This window comes from Mustela erminea, chromosome 7 (assembly GCF_009829155.1).
Source record: "Mustela erminea isolate mMusErm1 chromosome 7, mMusErm1.Pri, whole genome shotgun sequence".
Lineage (NCBI taxonomy): Eukaryota > Metazoa > Chordata > Mammalia > Carnivora > Mustelidae > Mustela > Mustela erminea.
In genome coordinates this window covers 350,166-369,935 of record NC_045620.1, presented here as the reverse complement: position 1 = coordinate 369,935, position 19,770 = coordinate 350,166, and the positions used below count along the sequence as shown (strand labels likewise).

Below are 19,770 nucleotides of genomic sequence, written 5' to 3'. Positions count from 1 at the left end.
ACGCGGCTTGAGTGACACCCACCGGAGCAAGACTCAGAGGGACAGCAAAGCCAGAGGAGCAGGGAAGCACTGCAAGTGGCGATGGGACCTTGTCTCCAATTCTGCCCACACCTGAAGACGTCGGAGGCACGCATCTAACACTTTGGTTATGGAGGAACCGCACAGCTTCTCCAGTTCTGGGAGAATCTCTGATTTAGAGACGCAGACGCGGACTGATCTGATGTCAGATCCCGCAGACCACAGCTCAGACACACGTGGAACACGGCTCACACACACACAGACCACGGCTCACACACATGCGGACTACAGCTCATACACATGGACCATGGCTCAGACACACATGGACCACAGCTCACACACGTATGCAGACCACAGCTGAGACTCACATGGACCAAGGCTCACACACAGGCAGGCCACAGCTCACACACACACACACACACAGACCATGGCTCACGTGGACCACAGCTCGGACACATATGTGGACCACGGCTCACACACACAGACGATGGCTCACACACATGGACCACGGCTCACACACATATGCAAACCACAGCTCAGACACATATGTGGACCACGGCTCACACACACAGACGATGGCTCACACACGCGGACCACGGCTCACACACACGGACCACAGCTCAGACCCACGCAGACCATGACTCATATGCACGGACCACGGCTCACACACGCGGACCACGGCTCACACACACGGACCATGGCTCATGCATGTGGACCACGGTTCACACAAGTCTGCAGGGGCCACTGCTCCACTCCCCGTGGGGTCTGCTCCTTGTGGGAGGGCCATAAGCATGAACGGCGATGACAGCAGTGACACCCGCCCCCCCGCCCCGCCTATCCAGGGAGCACAGAGCACCTGAGTTCCTTAAGTGACCTCCGACCCTCCTGGCTGGACCTCGGGGTCCACGGTAGAGGACCACATCTTTCTGACCGTGGACACTAAACCACAACAGCCACACCCACGTGCCCATGGTTTCGGCAGTGACCACAGAACAGGCCGGCTCTTGTAGCTACTTCACAATTCGGAGCTTCAGACCAGCCACTTAACAGTATTATTTGATGTGTTAAGTTCTACATGTTACTTCAACACAAGACAAGGTTTTCTGAATTTAAAGACTGTGTCTCAACAGCTGCTATCCTGCATTTTCTGGTGTATCTCAGCAGAAGCATTAAGAACATTCTGGAAAGGTAGGTCCCGCGGGCTGCCTGGCTCTAGGGGGTGCACTCAGCCGGCAGAGACAGGTGCCCAGAGGGGCCTCATCACCCGCTGCGGAGCGGCCACAACAGCTGGCTGCCCTCACTGCCCACGGGGTGCCCGTGGCTGCATCTCTAGTCACCCCCGCTCCAAAGCGCACGACCCCTGTCACCTGCCTCCTGGCATGGGCCCCACAGCACCTGCCCACAGCAGGCATGGCCGTCCACGCCTCTGCAGCCCGTCTCTGTCACTTCCCCGGAAGCACACATCTGCTGGCAAGGGCCCGGCCGGTGACAGGCGGGGGCTGGGTGCAGACTTGCCGCACGCTCTCACCTGCCTACTACACGGTCCCCAGAAGGGACAATGGCTGACTGAGAGGACTGCATGACGCAGGACCGAGAAACATGGGCGCGGACATGCCCGGGACAGACCACGGCCTGCAGGAAGCCGCGCTCCAGTCCTGACCCCACACCTGTGAGTGTGACCGCGTCTGGAAGGCGCATCACCGCATTAGGTGGAAGTCGGGTCAGTGTGATTGATCTAGACACACAGGGGAGGAGGCCACGCGTGTACACGGCTGGACATGCTGGAGCAACCCATCCACAGGCCAGGAACAGCCAGGATCCCAGGCAGACACACAACCAGACGAGGCGGCCGGAGCCTCACCCGGAGCCTCTGCTGAGGGCGTGGCCCTGCCGGCACTTGGACCTGGGCCTCTGGCCTCCAGGGCTGCAAGCGAACGAAGCTCTGTGTGTAGACCCCAGGCTCGCGGGGCTTTCTTACGACAGTCCCAGGACGGTCTTCCCAGCAGCGACCTAACCTACATCCCTGTTCCCTGCAGGGCCGCCCGAAGTGCGGCAGGAAGGGCTCCTCCCCTCACGCCCTGTGCCGCCAGCTACCACCCCAAACAACTCAGCAGCGTGTGGGGAAGCTCCGGAGGGGCTCCACGGGGAGAACCGCTGACACACTCTGCCCCCGCACCCGGGAAAGCCACGTGGCCAAGCGGCTGCTGTTCAGAATCCACAGGCCGGGCAGGAATGGCGGTGCTGCCCCTCAGCCCTGCCCATGGTTCTGTGGCTGGGGCCGAAGCACAGGTCCTTCCCCAGCCGGCGTGAGCCTGAGAAGGGAAGTGTAGGGTGTGGGCCACTCCTGAGACACAGAGCAGAAGGGTGGACCCAGGGGTATCCTGAGCCCCTAGGGGGCGGGCCGCACACCAGGGTGACGCCAAGGCCAGCTTCCGGTCGGCTCGGACAAACCCGTCTCCAAACTGAGAGTTACATGTTCATTTCAGTGTGTACCCAAAAAAGCCACCAAGACATCAGACTCGTGATTTCATGACTATTCTCACTCAAGACAAGGCAGAGATCAGTTTAAGTTAAAAAGTAGGGTGACCACGAATGACCTCGAGCAAACCTGGTGTGCGGGTGCCTTCTCCAAGGCGTGGTTACCGGCCTCAAGGGAAAGAGCGAAGCGCGTCCGGAGTGGGGCAGAGCACGAGGGCTCTGTGCGGCAGCAGGCCCGCCCGACGCAGGCACGGCAGGCTTCCCAGTGCTGACCCTGCCTGACCTACTCCTCGGGGCCCTGGGCACTCACGCACACCCGAGAACACTCAGGGCCCGCCCCATCGTGAGAGCACGTTAGGGCCGCAGAGAACCTTCCCACCACCCGTCGCGCGAGCAGGGCTGCGGCTGGTGGGGTTTCCACCACGCTGAAGAAAGCACAGTAGCCGCCGCGGCCCAAAACCCCGAGCAGGGGAGAGGCCAAGTTCAAGACTGCCCGTTGCATCTGGACTCCTCGCCACGTTTCCGATCACATTCAGCGAGCAGGGCATTACGCCAACTTCTCTCTCTCTTTTTAATATTTTTAAGTTTATTTAGGTAGCTCTCTAGACCCAACATGCAGCTTGAACTCACAACCTCAAGATGAAGAGAAGAATGGTCTTCCTCTCTCTTTTTAAAGATTCTATTTATTTATTTATTTGGGGGGGGGAGCATGCACACACAAGCAGGGGGTGGGGAGAGGCAGAGGGAGAAGCAGACGTCCCGCTGAGCAGGGAGCCCAACGGGGGACTTGATCCCAGGACCCTGGGATCATGACCTGAGCCGGAGGCAGACCCTTCACCCACGGAGCCACCCAGGCGCCCCCTGTTCAACCAATAGTCAGTCGCTCAAAGGGACGTCCAAAGACAGTGTCACCTTCTTGCTCCTTGTTCTGGTCTCGTTCTGCCAACATAAGAAAGAAAACCCGAGAAAGTCAAGCTTACCCAGTATCAAAAACCACTTTGTTTAGCCTCCCTGTGAGCCCGTCGTGGACGCGCGTGTACTGCTCCTGGAGAGACTGTGTCTGCTAAGGAGCTCTGGAAAGCTCTTCAAAATACTTCGGGGTTGGGGCGCCTGCGTGGCTCAGTGCGTTAAGTAGTAGTCACCCCAAATCACAGGACAGGCTATGATGTTACTAAAAATGTTCAGAATTGAGAAGACCTGCGGCAGGCCCCAAGCCCTCACCAGCTGCAGGACCCAGTCCGCAGGACCTCACATCCTCGAAGCTTTGTGCCGGGAAACTCCCACCTGTGACGTTTCAGAAGCCGATGGAGGAAGTGCTGAGAGACACCCGAAACGAAACGGGAAAAACGCGGTGCTCCCACAACCCGCCGCAGGCGAGGGCAGGGGTGCCGCTGAGGGCGGGGCCGCCCGGCCAAGTCTTCTGAGTCTGGACACGGGCCACGAGCCCAGCCCGAGGGAGGGGGGCCTCGGCCTGTCCGCAGGGCATGCTGTCCCCGAGGGCTCGCGGAAGGCTGCGGGAGCCTCCCTGCGCCCATCCCTGCAGCTGGCCACGCACCGTGGGCCTCTCGGAACCCAAGAGAAGGAGGCAGAAGGTCTTCGCCCTGTAATCCCCGGGACCCCTTGGCCAGCCGCCAACAGGGATTCAGTCCCCAACAGACGGGGTGGCTTCCTGGGCCCCGGCAGCTGGACCCGGACACGAAGGGTGGTGTGATGCCGCCCGCGCCTGGAGAAGCACGGGGGAGGGGGCCGAGAGACGCTGCCCCCTCCCCAGTTGGCAGGGCCTGGTGCAGGTCTGGGCAGGTTCCCTCCAGGGCACGGGACCGCTGTCAGGCCCGCGGCCGGTCCGCAGGACGAGGAAGAGCCGGTGAGCCCCGTAAAGCCCGGTAGACGGTGCCCTGCGCCGGGGGAGCCTTCTCCGCCTCGAAGCAAAACCGAGACGTTGCTCTTGTCTCGGAGGCCCAGCAGCCCTCGAGCTTCCCGGACAAAAGGCTACTCTGCGTGCGCGGGGAGGAGAGGAAATCCGCCGTTCTCGGAGTCACCCGGGCCACACCAAGACCAGGAGACCCCAGACTATGCCTCAGAGGTCACGGCGCACCTGAAGCCTCTCACCCTCTTCCTCCGCGGCCCCCACGCTCGCCGTCCCCCCGGCCGGTCCCCACCCCGGACAGACGGCTCTGGGCGCTGCGTGCACGCTGGCTGGCGGGCGGCGAGCGGGAGCGTGTCTCTAGAACGCCTCTCCGAGTGCCTCAGTGCCCCGGAAACAAGGGCCAGCTCGGCACGCAGGTCAGCGCAGGATCTGCCCACCCAAGAGCCACCAGCCCTTCTGCTCTCCGTGCCTCGGGCGTGACAGCAGGACTGAACGTTCAGAGCGGGACGGACAGAAGACCCCAGGTCAGACCCCTGGCCCCGCGCTCCCCAGGTTACCTGGCCAGACTAAGAAGGGGACTGGCCCAAAGCCCCAGCAGCCATGGTGGCCCTGTGGGACGTCCACCTTCCACAGAAGCGCTCCTGACTCTGAGGTTCTGAAACCCTCCACGCGCGGCCCGGGACTCTGAGGTGCCTCCTTTGCTTCTACAGAGAAGGAAGAGGACACCGGACCTCAGCTGTGCTTGGCCGGTGAAGGGGGACACTCCCTCCGCCGGGTGGGAGGCCTCCCTTTCTGCAGGGAAGCGGCAGGTTAGATGGGAGAGGAGGAAACAGAACAGAGCTCGCACCCGCGAGCACCGAGTCTGACCGAACTCTTCAGAAATGAGGCCGTTTTAAAAATCGAGGATGCCCACACACGTGGGGCTCTTCTTAGTTTGCGGGCAAGTGGGAAGACCTCCCTGCTGCCGGGGCAGAGGCTGAGGCCCACACAGAGCCCCCACCCCCCCAAGCAGCTACAGGTGACCAAGGACCACTTCCCCACGGCTCTTCCAAAGACCCGGAGTGGCCTATGGGCCCCCGCGGGAGGCGGGACCCGAAACCACCACGACTGCCCAGTGCCCCCGGAACCCGCCGGCCGTGCAGTCCTGCACTCTCACTGGCCATTGTCCTCGGCAAAGCAGAGGCCACAACAGAATTTGCTCCACAAGGTCTGGACCGGAGGGTCCGTGCCTGATGGGGTAGGAGTCTGCATGATGCCCCTTCCCTCCAGCAGCCTTTGGGGATTCAGATGCCCCCTTCCCCACTAGCTGGTCTGCACTCTGTTCCCCCTTCGAGCTCTGGGGCTGTTTCACCAGCATCTGTCACCTACATTGGGTCACATTAGTGGTTCTTGTGTCTGAGGAATGCTTACCTTGTCCCAACAGATCATCAACCCCTCACAGAAACCTTGTCCCAACAGATCATCAAAATGGGCCTAAAAGCTGGCCCATTGCAGCCTTTAGGGGACTGACAATCCCCGGGAGTTGTCATGAGGGAGAGGCCCGGGAACAGCTCTTTAATGTGACTCAAACACACGCTTGTCAAGACACAGAAGCTCTGTGAACACTGTTGAAAAATATGTAAACAGTATTTCTCGATTTCTACTCTAAAATATCTAGGTTAGCAATTTCTAAGTCCAAATGATGTTAAAAAAATATTTAGTAATTTTTTTTTAAAGATGTTATTTTGTTTATTTGACAGAGAGACCACAAGCAGGCAGAGAGACAGGCGGAGAGAGAGAGGGAAGCAGGCTCCCCGCTGAGCAGAGAGCCTGATGCGGGGCTCGATCCCAGGACCCTGAGACTATGACCTGAGCTGAAGGCAGCGGCTTAACCCATTGAGCCACCCAGGTGCTCCAGTATTTAGTAATTTTTCAATCTGAGAATGACTTCATAGCATTGCTGATAAGAAACTGAACAGAAAACTTTGTGTAGATCATACTAAGGTCGAATCTGACCCCGCCAGCTCCTTTTATCCTTCAATACACAAGTTTTTTAGTTTGTTAGGAAAGGGTATTTCTCTTTTCCACGACTTTTTCATCAGCAAATAATGTCACAAGCCATACTGTGCCATCACCGGCAGACCAGAACACAAAGTCTGAGTATGCATACAGAAGATACTCGAAGTTTTTAGGCTGAAACCTTCCCTGAGCTCACGGTGTGGGACCCCAGCCACGCCACAGCCCGAGCTGGGGGCAGAGGACACACGAGAACCATGATCAGGATGAGACCGTGTTTCAAACATTTACATCGGTCCTGTGGCCTGGATAGAGGTTTGTCATCACCCACTTATCCCTAACAGCCAGGCCATTAGAGCAAACTTGTTAGCAACAGGAAGGATCTCTTTTTTCAGGGGAGGGGGCAGACATACAGGGGAATTCTTGACAATCTGCCATCTCTGAACAGAGTTTAAGGTAAAATATATTAGATCAGAAGGAAGAAAAAGCCTGTATGGTTATGAGAGCGTGAGTCACGGAGGAGCGTGAAACCCCAGAAGAGGGAACTGTGGCGGCAGGTGCTGTGACATGGGTGTGAGTGATGACGAGGGGGAGCGGTGGCTTCTAGAACTTTGACACAGCAGCCAAGAAGGCACCTGGGCACAGTGAGGAATCAGCTCAGGTTCCCGGGCCGTGGCGCTTTCTAAACACCAAGCACTAAATGGGTCTCCTTGGCGCTTAGAGGCTGGTCTAAGACCTCTGGTAGAGAACAAAGCAGAAATGCTGTACAGCTGTCCCAGAAACACAGACCACAGGGACAGAGTGGCCCAATTTCTCTTAATTTGAAAAGCCCCACATAAGGATGAGGTTGGAAAGTTCACTCTGTCAAAACTTAATTTTGTATAACATGTTTGTAAATAACACCCCGTCTGGCAGTGAAGGGACCACAGGCTGAGGGATTTCCTCAAGTCCTGGAGTGGTCCTGCCCTTTCCAGGAGTTCACCCCACCCTCTCTGTGCTACTGTGTGCCCGCAGAACACAGGGGTCATGAGGGTAATGGGCCACAGGTGTCACAGGGCAAGGGTCCAAGGGACTGCCCTGGATAACTGAGTGGGGACAGAGCATCGCAGAAGGAGGGCGCCCCTGCAGGCAATGGCCAGCCAGTCCGGAACACCGGACAGTGGGTGGACACAGCTCTGAGCACAGGAACAACGCCTTTTCAAACAGAAAACCGCTAACCCTGAGCAGAAACTATCGCATCAAAACAAAATTCTTACACCCATGATGATGTCAATGAGAGGCTTAACTAAATGTCCCAAGGCTGGCCTCCAAGAAAGGCTGAATTTGGGGCTTCTGAATAGCCCATGAGTGAGTACATTCCACCGTGTTCTAGAGAAAACTCAGCCACCACCCCTCCCTCCTTCAGTAAAGGGCGTGAAGACAATCACTGGCTTGTAGGGGACCCAGGGCGGAAATCTCAGTACCTGCGGCCCAGGTGCCCCTAGCATTCACTTAACCCTTTCTGGGGGAACAAGGCGTCCCAAAGTTTTCAGTTGGAAATATCTAAAACTATCACAAAACAAACCAAGAGGACGAGAGCTGGTAAAATACTCCTGTTTACTTCATTATTCATGTGAAAAACCCTCCTCTAAGTTTCCTTTTGATGAACGCACCATTTTCCATTCTCGCGGAGTGGAAATACTGCCCGGTGCCGGCAACGTGCTGGCCGGCCACAGAGCGAATCCACAAGTCTGCCACCCAAACGGAAAGTTAGCTTTGATAATAAATCCGATAGGAAAGATTCTACAACTGGCACAATTAAAATGCGCGCGAGCACTCCGTGCACAGGTGTCCGCGCCCAGCAGTTTGCAAAACGCGTTGCCTAATTAGCATTTCTTTAAACAATGCTGATAACAATCTTGCCACCGTAATCCTCGACAAACGCGTCGCTGAGATTGTATCACGGAAAGCGTGGGGAAATGCGCTGAGAATCTCAGTCAAACTTTCTTTTGTTTGTATTTCCTCGGGGTCAGAAAATACCTGTTCTTCACCCCTTTTGGTGTGTACCCAGGCTCCTCCGTCCAGCCCTATTGTGCGTGGTCCGTTAAACCTACGAATAATAAATTTGTTAGCGGGGCCGGGGGAACCCCAACGAGCCACAGCCCTCCTCCTGGCGTAGAAAATTCCCCATTTGCCATGGGATTGAGTTGTCAGACAGTGACTCGTGCCACCCTGTGAAACTGACATGTCTATTTACGGAGAAACAAAGACACGGCTCGCGGCGGACCCGGCTCCCTCCGCGCGCCCCGTCCGCTCGGCGCGCCCCTGGTCGCTCGGCGCGCCCCGTCTCCTCCGCGCTCCTCTGGCCGCCCGGCCCCGAGGCCCCTGCGCCCTGGCTCATCCAGCAATTAAAATGGAGACGAGGCCGGTGCCCGGCGTCAGGGGGAGACAATGACCCCCAAGGCCCGGTGGGGCGCGGGGACCCGCCCGCGCCCACCTCCCGCAGTTCCGACTCTTGGCAAACTCGGCGCGGGCGGGTCCGGGTGCGGCTCGGAGGCGCGGGCGGGGGGCGCGCGGGACGGCGCGGGCGGGGGGCGCCAGGACGCCCCTGGGCTGCCTCCTGGGGCCGGGCGTTGACGCAGCAGAAATTACCAGCTGGAAAATTCCCCTTTCGGAGGTGACGGGGGAGGGATCGCGGCGGCGGCGGCAGGAGGCGCGGAGGGCGAGGGGCGCCGGGCAGCCCCGCCGCCACCGCCTCCGCGCGCAGCCCCGCGGGGACCCCGCGCCGCCCCCGCCCGCCCCGCCCCGAGCCACCCGGGCTCGGGGATCGGCAGGAGCCGGGCCGGGTCGCCACCGCCGCCCCCGGAGCCGCAGCCGGGGCGCGCCGATCGGGGCCAGGAGGGCGCCCCCGCGGGGCGGGGCGCATGGGGCGCGGGGCGGCAGGCGGCGGGGGCGCGCCCCGGCTCGGAGCTGCCGGGGCTCAGAGCAGCCCCGGCCGGGCCCGGCCGCGATGCGCCTGCCCGGCCGCGCGGACAATGAGCCGGCGCCGCTTACCTGTGACCCCATGGGGCGCGGGCGAGGGCGGGCGCCGCGGCCGCCGGACCGGCGCCGGTGATCGCCGCCGCCGCCGGGCGAGCGCTGCGTCCGGGCGGGTCCGAGCTGCCCGCTCGCCTCGGCTGCTCCGTCCGTCTGTCCGTCCGTCCGTCCGTCAGGCCGGCGCGCGCCCCCGCGCCCGCTCCAACCCCGCGGCCCCCGCCGCCCGCGCGCGCGCCCCGCCTGCGGACCCTGACCCCGCCCCCCGGCGCGCGCCCGGCCGCTGCTGATTGGCCCGCGCTGCGCCCGGGCCGCGGCCACCGCCCCGGGCCCCGCCCCCGCCGGCCCGGCCGCCGGCCCCGCCCCTCGCTGGGCCCCGGGCTCGGCGCCGCGGGGCGGGAGGGGGCCGCGGCGGGGGTCGGTTCCTCCGCCCCCCCCCCGCCGTGGGCGGCCGGACAGCGGAAGTGCGGGCTGGAGCTCGCTGGGCATTGTGGGAAGCCCCCTCCCCTGGGCTGGCGGGGGGCGGGGGCGGCGCGGCGTGGGGGTCTCCGAGCACCGGCGCGGGTTCCCGCGGGGGCGCCGAGCGGCGGGCAGAGCACCCCTACGCGAGATGAGGCTCGGGGCGAGGGCACCCCGACCCCTTTCTCGGCTGCGCACCCGGCCTGGCCCACGCGCCTGTTCCTCGGGGGCGCGCGGGCCCCCGGGCCACGAGCCGTCCCCACCGCCGGATGCGCAGTCCCGCCGCGCGCGTCTCGCAAACTTCGAGACTTCCCCACCTGCTCAGGCGGCCGTGCGGACCTCGCGCCGTGCGGCGGGAAAGCGCTGTCGCGGCTCTGCCGGGGCGCGGGGCCGAGGAGGGCCGGGCGCTGCGCGCTCGCGCCGTCGGGGGACCTTGGCGCGCCCCGGGAGGGGAGCACCTCGGGGCGCGGGCCGCGCGTAACAGTGCCTGTCCCTGGGACTTTGGTTTTGCCCAACTTAGGAGCGCAGGCGGCTGCGCGCGTGGGTTCTTCCCGCCGCGCCGTCTGTCCCGTGCGGGTGCGGCCCCAGCGAAGGGCCGGGAAACAAGCCGCCTGGGCCTTACCCCACACCCCTTTAAACGGTCTGGAACCGCGCTGCCCGGGATGGCCCCTGCGCGTCCCCCCTCACCGCCCGCTGTCCTCGAGCCCTCGGGCTGGCTGAATGGGAAGCGTGGCCCCACATTCCTGGCCAGCCTGTGCGGGGCAAAGGCCACCTCGCTTCCTCTCGCGGGCGCGGCGGTGGGAAGGGAGGTGAGCCTGTGGCTGGCCGGGCGCGCAGAGGAGTCGAGCACGAGCAGGCCATCCAATGGCGAGGCCCCGCGGGCCGTCTGCGCCCTGCCTCCCCGCGGGCCCAGCGCCGCGGAATTCCTCGGGAGGTGGGAGGCGGCGGACCATTATGGATACGCTCTCTCGGGATGTGTAAGGAGGCATTCACTGGCTGCAGCGGGAGGGCAGGCCGCGGGGGAAATTCTCCTTGAGTGAACAAGGGCGAGCCGCGGTCTGGCAGCCGGCGATGAAAGGCTCGGACACTCCCTCACTTCTAGCGGCGCCTGGAAATGGCTGTGCGGACACCCTCAGCCCACTCCCTTCCCGCTGCCTGCTCTGACACCGCCGGCCCGGGAGCCCCCCCCCCCCAAGCCTTTCTTTGGAGGACCCTCTCAGTCACACCCGCCGGTCTGGAACCAGAGGCCGCTGCTTCCTCAGCCAGGAAGTGAAGGCTGGACACAGCCGCCCTAAGAACTGGCTGTCTCTAGGCCTCCGGGAGGGTCTGGCAGGTCGCCTGCCTCCTCCCTCTGAGGGCACAGAGGGCACTCTCTGCAGGAATCCCCCCACCTGCCTTCCTAAAACACCTTTGTTGTGGCCCATGGTGGGAAAGAGGCCAGGGAGACTGGGGAGGGCTGCCAGACTCCTGATGCGTCCCTCCCGGAGAGAGCCCCAGTCTCTCCTGAGCCGTTGCGGTTCCCTCAGACACCCTCCAAAAACAGCCTCGTAAGACACCGTGTCCGCTGTCCGCGCAGGAGTGGAGTGCCGCGAAGCGCATCTCAGTCAGCGCGCAGCGGTGCTCAGTCGTTGCTGAGGAGGCCTTTGTCTTGCCGGGACCACAACCCATCTCACTCGGTCTTTTGACCTTGCTAGAAAGGCTTGTTGCGTTCTGGAGTAAGTCTCTAGGGCCCTGGGACTCTGCCCAGTTCCCCTACCCAGCATCAAGGTTACCTGACTCCTGCGATCTTGCCAGTGATTGAGGGCTGAGATTCCCATCTTTTCTGCTCCAAGAACGGGCAGGGAGCCCGGTGAAGAATCTGCTAACACCAAAAAGGCGACCCAAGAACAGTCCTGAAGACCCCTGACCAAGCCATGCCTGAAGCCCACCCTACCTCCAGATGGCTATTGTTCTGTGAGCTAATAACCCTTCTTACTATTTAAAAAAAAAAGAAACATGGGGAGCCTGGGTGGCTCAGTCAGTTAAGCGACTGCCTTCGGCTCGGGTCATGATCCTGGACTCCCAGGATGAAGTCCCGCATCGGGCTCCTTGCTCTGCAGAGTCTGCTTCTGCCTCTGACCCTCCCCCCATCTCCTGCTCTCTCTTTCTCTCTCTCTCAAATAAATAAATAAAGTCATTTTTAAAAATAAAAGTAAAGAAAGAAAAGAACCAACAGCAGCAAGTGTAGCCTCTCCACAGAGCCGGGAGAAAAAGGGAGACGAGGGGGCGCCTGGGTGGCTCAGTCGTGGGGCGCCTGGGTGGCTCAGTCGTGGGGCGCCTGGGTGGCTCAGTCGTGGAGCGTCTGCCTTCCGCTCATCGGCAGGAGGCCTGCTTCTCCCTCTCCTGCTCCCTCTGCTGCGCTCCCTCCCTCCCTGTGTCTCTCTCTGTCAAATAAATAAATAAAATCTTAAAAAGAAAAAAAAGAAAGAAAAAGGGAGATGAAGTAGTGGATTCCCGGGAGCCCCTTCAGTGCATCAGTTCCAGGGGGACAGCCTGGCAGCGTGACCCCACTGTCACCAGTGCCCGGCACTGGCTAAGGTGCTGCCAGGGTTGGACTCCGAGTGGGCAGATGCCAGGCTGGGTTGCTCAGACCCCACTCTTGCCTGGGTGCCCTGGACCATGCAGATGGCACCCGCTGCCCCTCACCCCTGAGGCTTGCCACAGACCCTGGGACGCATCTGCTACCTGACGATCAGCTGACCCTTCCCCATGTGTGAACAGGCGGCCTCTGTGAGGGCAGCTCCGGGCCCAGGTGAGGACGAAGGCTCTGGCCTCGTCAGCATTCTGTGACCAGGGCACCCAGTATCCAGGGTTAGTGTCTGACAGGGGCAGGGGACAGGGAGCCTTGAGCGGAAGGCTGTCCCTGGAGAAGCTGGTGGGCAAGGGAGGTTAAGAAATGGGTGATCCAGACTCTGCACTGGCCAATGCATGGAAACTCACCCCTAGCCACACGTGTGAGTCGTCTGCCAGAGAGAGGCGTCAGGTCTCGTGACAGAGGGGACCTGGGAAGAATGAGCACCAGTGGGCCAGGGCTGGGGGGCTTGGGGGCCAGAGGCTAGAAGTCGGTCAGCCCCACAATACATGCCGCCCCCACCCCCCAGACCAGCTCCCTCAATCTGGGAGCTGTGTGGCCAGCAGGGCCCCCGCAAGGTCCTGGCACTGCCCCCCCCGGCAGGTGCTCCGCCGGCCCCCTGCCTGTCCTCCACCCCCACTGTGTGGCTCCGGAGGGCCGAGGAGCTGGAAGGGGTCCCAGCCCCATGCCAGGTGCTCTGATGCCACCAAGAAGCAGGGACCTGCCTCCTGCGGGTTTGTTCCTGTGAGGCGTAGCCTAGAAGGAGCTTTGGGAAAGACAGGAGGGACAGCAGTATCCTTTTGCATCTCCCTTCCCAGTATCCCCTGGGCGGCCCCCTTGGCAGCGCCTTCCGCACCACACCACCTGCCCCTGCCACCGCCCCATCCTCCCCGAGCTGGGTTTTCTGAGCTGTCTTCACCGCAGTCGCTAGTCGGGAGACCTTGTCTGTTTATTCCCCAACCAGTGGTGTTGCTTCACCGTCCCCATGGCAACAGCCCTGGGAGTCCTGCCCCCTCCCCCCCGAACCGTCCAGAACCTGCCCCTGCCCTCTCCAAGCCCCTGCTGGAAGCCAGACAGGGAGGGAGTGAAGCAGAGGGCCGAGGGCCGAGGATGCTAGGGCAGGCCCCGCCCCCTGCACGTCACCCCTGGTCCTGCGGGGGGGGGGGCGGGGGGGGGCATGGAGCAGGCTCCAGGCTGCCGCCAGCACCACCCAGGCCAGCTCCCAGGCCTGGCTCAGCCTGTGTCTGTGGCCAGCTGGCCCTGCTCTCCTGCTGGGCCTCCCCAAGACCACCCTCCAGAGTCACCCGGGGCCAGGGGCTACCTGCCAACCCCACGGCTGCCCCACCCCAACTGTCCTCCAGGCCTGCGGCCCTGCCAAGCCCCAACTGCCGCTCCAGCTGCCACGGCCAACTGCCGCCCCATCTCCATTCCAAGTGCTCACCCCCAACCGTCCTTCCAAAACGCCACTGCCAGCTGCCAGCACCCTTCCTTCCCGAGCCCCGGCTCCCACCGCCACCCTCTGGCCGAAGACCCAGGGCTGTGCATTCCAGACCTTCCCTCCAGGACCAAGGCTGGGCCACACCTGCTGTGTTCCCTAGGAGGGGCTGGTGCCCGACAGCGGAGGCAGAGAGCCAGAGGAGCTTCTGGGGGCCAAGGGCCTGGCTGACGGAGGGAAAGGCAGGGGAGAGAACAGAGCCGAAGTAGAGGGAAGACAGCAGAGCCCCTGGTGCTGAGCGCCAGCTATGGCCAGACCAGCCCAAGGGTGGGTCGTCAGCCAGGGCCCGGCTGGGACAGCCCCCGGGGGCTGTCCACTGAGGGTCTGGGGACAGCTCAGCCTGACCACTGACCTTGCCCTGACCTGGCAATGGTCAGGGGGCACTTTCCTCCCTCCCTCACCAGGCGTCTCTCTGGGGGCCACCAGCCTTCCAGAGACCCAGGTGGGCCCAGCTTCCGGGTCTCAGCTGTCGAAAGTCAGCCTGAGCTCAGAGAGGTGGCACTGGGCTCCCTCCTGCGTTCCCACCTCGGCACCCTGCACCAGCCCAGGTCCCTTTACCATCTGATTTCTGGGGGCGCCCGGGTGGCTCAGTGGGTGAAGCCTCTGCCTCTGAGTCAGGTCATGGTCTCAGGGTCCTGGGATCGAGCCCCGCATTGGGCTCTGTGCTTAGCAGGGAGCCTGCTTCCCCCACTCTCTCTGCCTGACTCTCTGCTCATGATCTCCACCTGTCAAATTAAAAAAAAAAAAAAAAATCTTAAAAAAAAAAAGTGTATCATCTGACTCGCGGCCACTCCGCCGGTCAAGTCCTCCATCTCCCTGTCCCCTCTCCTTCCTGTTCATCCTGTGGTCCCTGCACCGGCGTTCTGTCCTCAGGGATGCTGCCGGGAACCCCACCCCCACGTGGGGTCGGCACAGCCCCTGCCTCCCCCCGGGGACACACAGCTAGCACCTGAGCTGACTTGGTCCTCGCCTGGCTGAGCCAGGAGGCACTCCTACCTATTGCAGGTCCAGGCTTGGGGCTGTAATTCCATCTCAGGCAGACTCTGGAAACCCAGCCTCGGGGAAGCAGCCAGCCAGCCCCGGAGCAGGGAAGGGGGCCCAAGGCCTCGGTCCCCACTGGGGAAGCGCAGCTGCTCCCTAGGGCCGCAGCCCCCGGGGCTCACGTTGCAGAGGCCGCTGGCGATGCTACAGATAGCCACCTCAGCGGAAGGGGACACCTGGCTCTCTCGAGTGTCCCATCCAGGAGGTGCCAGAACAGGACACAGCGGGGGAGGTCCTGGGGAGCCGTGTCGTCTGCAGCCTGCCCACGTTCTGTCCTAGGAGGAGAGCTGGAGACCGGGCACCTTTCCTGAGCCCTGGGCGGTTGGGGGGGTGGATTCTGCCCGGGGCCACTTGGCCCAGCAGCTGGGAGGGAAACCGGTGGCTGTGGCCTGCAGGGGCCTGCAGGATGAGGGCTCTGTCCTACCTGGGCAAGGCACGGGCCCCTCTCCTCCACTGGAGGAGTGTCGTCCCCTTGATGGGCGTGGAGAGGCCCCAGGCCAGCCCACCGGCCGCCTGCTGTCCTCCCTCCTTGTCGTGCTCACTGGGCGGGCGACACTCATGGAGAATGTGGAGCCCGCCGTGTGCCCAGGAGTCGGACGTCTGCGGAGCAGGACAAAGCTCCTTGGGTTCTGGGAGGGGGCAGGGCAAGGGGCGCCCCGGGGGGCTCAGTCCGTTGGGCGTCGACTCTCAGTTTTGGCTCAGGCTGTGGTCTCAGGGCCGAGAGACTGAGCCCCGCGTCAGGCTCTGTGCTCGTGCGGGGTGTGCTTGAGGCTCTGTCCATCTGCCCCTCCCCGTGCTCCCGCGCTCTCTCACATGAATGCAATTAAGAGCCTGGGTCATCTGTGCCTCGTCGGGGCTGAACTGGCTTGTACCTGTGTCTGCCCGCTGCCGTGGTCGGAGCGTCCCGTGCTGTTCCCTGAGGACGGACGCGGGGAGGTCGGAGCGAGCCTCCTCGGTGTCCCGTGCTGTTCCCTGAGGACGGACGCCGGAGCCTTTGTCTCCCCTCGCGCGTCCCTGTTCCCGTTTGTGTGAGTGGGCGCCGGTGGGCGTGTGCTTGTTGGGAGTGGCCGTCCAGGTCGGCGAGTGTGCGAGAGTGCCTACGAGCGCGCGTGTCCGCGAGCGCGCGTGCTGTGTGGTCTCGTGCACGTGCCTCTGTCCCCGCTGAGCAAACCCACGCGCGTGAGCCGGCCCCGTGCTGGAAGCACGGAGCGAGAGATGGTCCGGCCCCAGCCTCAGGAGGGAGGGCAAGACACGCGTGGGGGCGGGCGGGCGGCCGGGCTGTGGGGTGGAAGAGGACAGGCTGTAGGTAATCCTCCGTGAGCCCAGCCCAGAAGCGCTCCTGGGGGGATAAAGCCATCAAAGGTCTGCCTGGAGGGCGCCTCCAGGAACTCAGTGGGTGAAGCATCAGCCTTAGGCTCAGGTCGTGGTCCTGGGGTCTTGGGATGGAGCCCAGCTCCACAGCCGGCTCCCTGCTTGTCCCTCTCCCTCTCCCCTGCCTGTGCACACTCTCTCTCTCAAACGGGGAAATAAAATCTTTAAAAAACTATAAAGGCCTGCCTGGGGCTCATGTGGGATGAGCCGGGCTCCAACAACCCCAGGCGGGGGCTTCCAGGTTTTTCCACAAGCTACAGGGTACCGCTGGAGACTTTTGAAAGGGACACACTCGATGTACTCATGATTTCGAGAGATTTCGGGGAGGCCGAGCTGGCGTACCCTGGAGCAGGAGAGGCGACGTCTCCCCACCTGGCAGCAGGGCAGCTGCCGGCTGACGGGACAGGAAGCCAGAGGGGGCACAGACGTGGGAGCCATCTGGGGGCTGCTAGCCCAGGGTTGGGGAGAGAGGCCAGGCTGCAGGTTCCAGGAGGGGGAGGGGAGCCGTGGAGGGGAGAGGAGCTTGGTCCTTGCCAGAGGGGAAATCCCTTCCTGGCGATGACTGGGGTCAGGACAAGTCATGGGGGGCGGCGGTCACCTCAGGGCACTCCCCCATCCTGTTCACTGGGGCTTGCAGTTGTGACCTGGGCTGGGCCAGGGCAGAGCCCCTTCCTTAGGGTGCCTGGGCCTGGGGCAACTCCTACAGGCTTGCTTGGAGGAAAGTGAGCCCAGGCCACCGTGGTCCAGGGACCCCGTCCACTTCAGACCATCAGAGCCCACTTTCTCTCGCAGAGTCTGTTCTCTGGGGCTCAGGGTCCCTGGCAGGATGTAGCAGGGTGCCCTCCGGCTGTGCTCAGACGGGACCAGCCTCCACCCGGAGCTGGCAAGGCTCCCTGCTGCACCCCCCGCCCCGCCCCGCAGAGGCCAGCCTCCCAGTGAGTGCTCCCTGAAAGGATGAGGGGACATTTGGACATACGGCCCCCTCTGTCCATCCTTGGCGGGTCAGGCATTCTGCACCCCTGCCTGCCAGGCTGCTCGCACAGCCTCAGCCCTCCTCCCTCGCCCTCGGCCTGCAGCGGCTCTCACGACACAGGAATCCCGTGTCCACACAGCCCTGGATGAGAGAGGGTGGAGTGAGCGGGCACCCATGTGTGCGCTCGCCTCTGCCCCCACCAGCCCCACACGCCAATGGCCCAGCCTGCAAGGGCCCGGACCTCAGGGCTCACACCCACCCCACCCCTCCGCCCCGCGCCAGGGCTCCTGAACCTGCAGGTCCCTCCACCCGACAGGCTTTCCTGCTCCTCCGCACCGGCTGGTTCTCAGCCATCCCTGCGCACTCACTCCCGATCCCGATGGGTCCAGACGCAGCCGGCCGCTCTCCCTGGGGCGGAGGACGCTGCCCAGACAGGGCCCTGCCTCTGGGCTAATGTCTGCACTCCTCTAGGTCCCTCACACCCTCCCTAGGCTCCATGAGGGCAGGGCCATGTTGAGGTCCCCTTATGTCCTAGAGTCAGCCCAGTCAGAATGGGGATTGGCACAAGGGTCTGGTTTGGGGTAAGTGCTTACTTCTCTGGGCATCAGTCTGCACCTAGAAGAACTCCCGGACAGAGCGGAGCGGGCTGAGCAGGACAGCATGGGGCCCAGAAGCAGCCGCAGAAGATGCCGTCATGTGGGCAGCATCACCGCACAGCAGTCTAACGGACACCAGGGCAACAAGGACACGGGGTAGGGGCAGGCCAGGCAGGGGGAGCGATTGTGGGCTCTGAGGCTCCCCACCAAGGTTCAGAGTCTGGGACATCCTGTGGGCACCTCTTTCCTGCTGGGATTTGGCCTGGGGTCATCCTGGGGTGGTGTGGGAAGCCCCAAGGCTGACAGACCCGGGGGGGCGGTGGAGAAAAGGTCATAGTGGAAGAAAGGAGTTGCCTGGGCTCTTGCTGGGCAGTGAGGGAGAACTGTGGGTCCGTATCCCTCCTCTGGGCCCCGTGCCCTCCCCCGCCCCCCCAGGTAAGCTCAGGTAGGGTCAGAGGAAAAGCCCAGGCTGAGGGGCTGCAGAGGGCTTGAGGAAAGGACCACCCCGCCTGGGGCTGGGATCCCCCTCGCTGACCGCCTCTGCCTCTGGGCCCCCAGACCCGCAGCTGTGACCACGCAGGAGGTCCCCGCCCCAGCTGCCACAGCCAGCAAGGGGCTCTGCTCCTTCCTCCCTGGGGGTCCTAGTGCCGGGGTGGTTTTGAGAACCAGAGGCGGGAGGCCGTATCAGACCACAGGTTTTCCTGAGGAAGGAAGGGCGGGCCTGCAGGATGGAGCGCCTCCTCTGGGCGTGCCTGGCTGCTGGAGGGCGCACAGCCGTGGCCGGCCCTCCTGGGGGAGGACAGCTTCTCCCTTGGGGGACCCTAGTCCAAGACCTAGCCTGGCCAGGACAAACGGACCGCGAAGGCTGGAGATGCCAGGGTTGGAGTTTCCGGAACCCAGGGCCAGGGCACCCCTGAAACCCTGAGCAAATTCTAGCATTTCCAAGGGAGTGTCCAGAGCGCCCCCATTGGACCCTCAGAGGCATCTGTGGCCAGCTCAAACCACAGGTCCACTCCCACGGGCACTTCAGGTTCACCAAAACATCGTACCACAATGTGCAAAGCCCCCGTTTGTAACACTGTGAACTGGGGCGACCCAGCGGCAGTGGAGCACGGAGGCGAAATATGGCCAGTCGGCCTCGGAACGCTGGGCAGCCACAGAGCGGAGCCACCGCGGACTCCACATGAGCAGTGCCGAGGGGCTCCCACGACACGGGGGCAGCCGGCGGAGCCAATCAGACCATGGAGCGATGGCCTTTGGAGTGGGGCCTGGGGGCTTCCCTGGGCCGGGCAACGAACCTCCTGTTTTCTTGGTCTGGGGCTAGGGACAACACGCAGCTTGTGAACGTTGCTTGTGAACGTTGATTCAGCCATACACGTCGGGTACGGGCACTTCTCTGTTTGCACATGGTACTTCAATGAAAAGTTCTTAAAAAAAAAACCCAAACCCTCTGCTGACCGCTCCCTGAGGGCGGAGTGTTCCCTGGGGCCATCTGTCCTGTCCTGCATTCTGCCTGGACCTCCAGGGACCCTCCACAGAGGGAGCAGAGAAGACAGGAGAGGGCAGCCCCTGGGGGGGACATCTCGGGGTGGGGGGCACTTCCTACCCCTGGGGTCTGAGGCTCCGAGCTGGGCACAGGCCAGGCTCTGCCTTTCTCTAGAAGAGGGCCCACCTGGAGTAACCACAAAGGGTGGGGCCAGGCGGATGTGGGACCCACCCTGCTGGAGCTTGACCGGCTGGCCCTGGAATGCTGGTCCGACCTAGGGCCCGCCTGCTGGGCCAGGGGTGCCTCCAGCCCCCTCCCCCCCTGCTGTGGTGCCTCTACCCCTTCCGCTTCCAGAGGCCCTGGAGCTA

General features: G+C 62.8%; 1 protein-coding gene across 3 annotated transcripts in view; it reads right to left on the bottom strand.

Moving 5' to 3' along the window:
* ZBTB46 (zinc finger and BTB domain containing 46) overlaps positions 1-9,587 on the bottom strand; it is a 62,809-nt gene extending 53,222 nt beyond the window's left edge. For 2 of the 3 annotated variants that reach the window (XM_032353539.1, XM_032353541.1), the window contains exon 1: positions 9,392-9,587. The gene's annotated coding sequence lies outside the window, so the exon portion shown is untranslated. Of the gene's footprint in view, positions 1-8,377; positions 8,448-9,391 lie in introns of all 3 variants that reach the window. The other variant, XM_032353540.1, reaches the window with a different exon arrangement.
* Between the last annotated feature and the right edge of the window lie 10,183 nt (positions 9,588-19,770).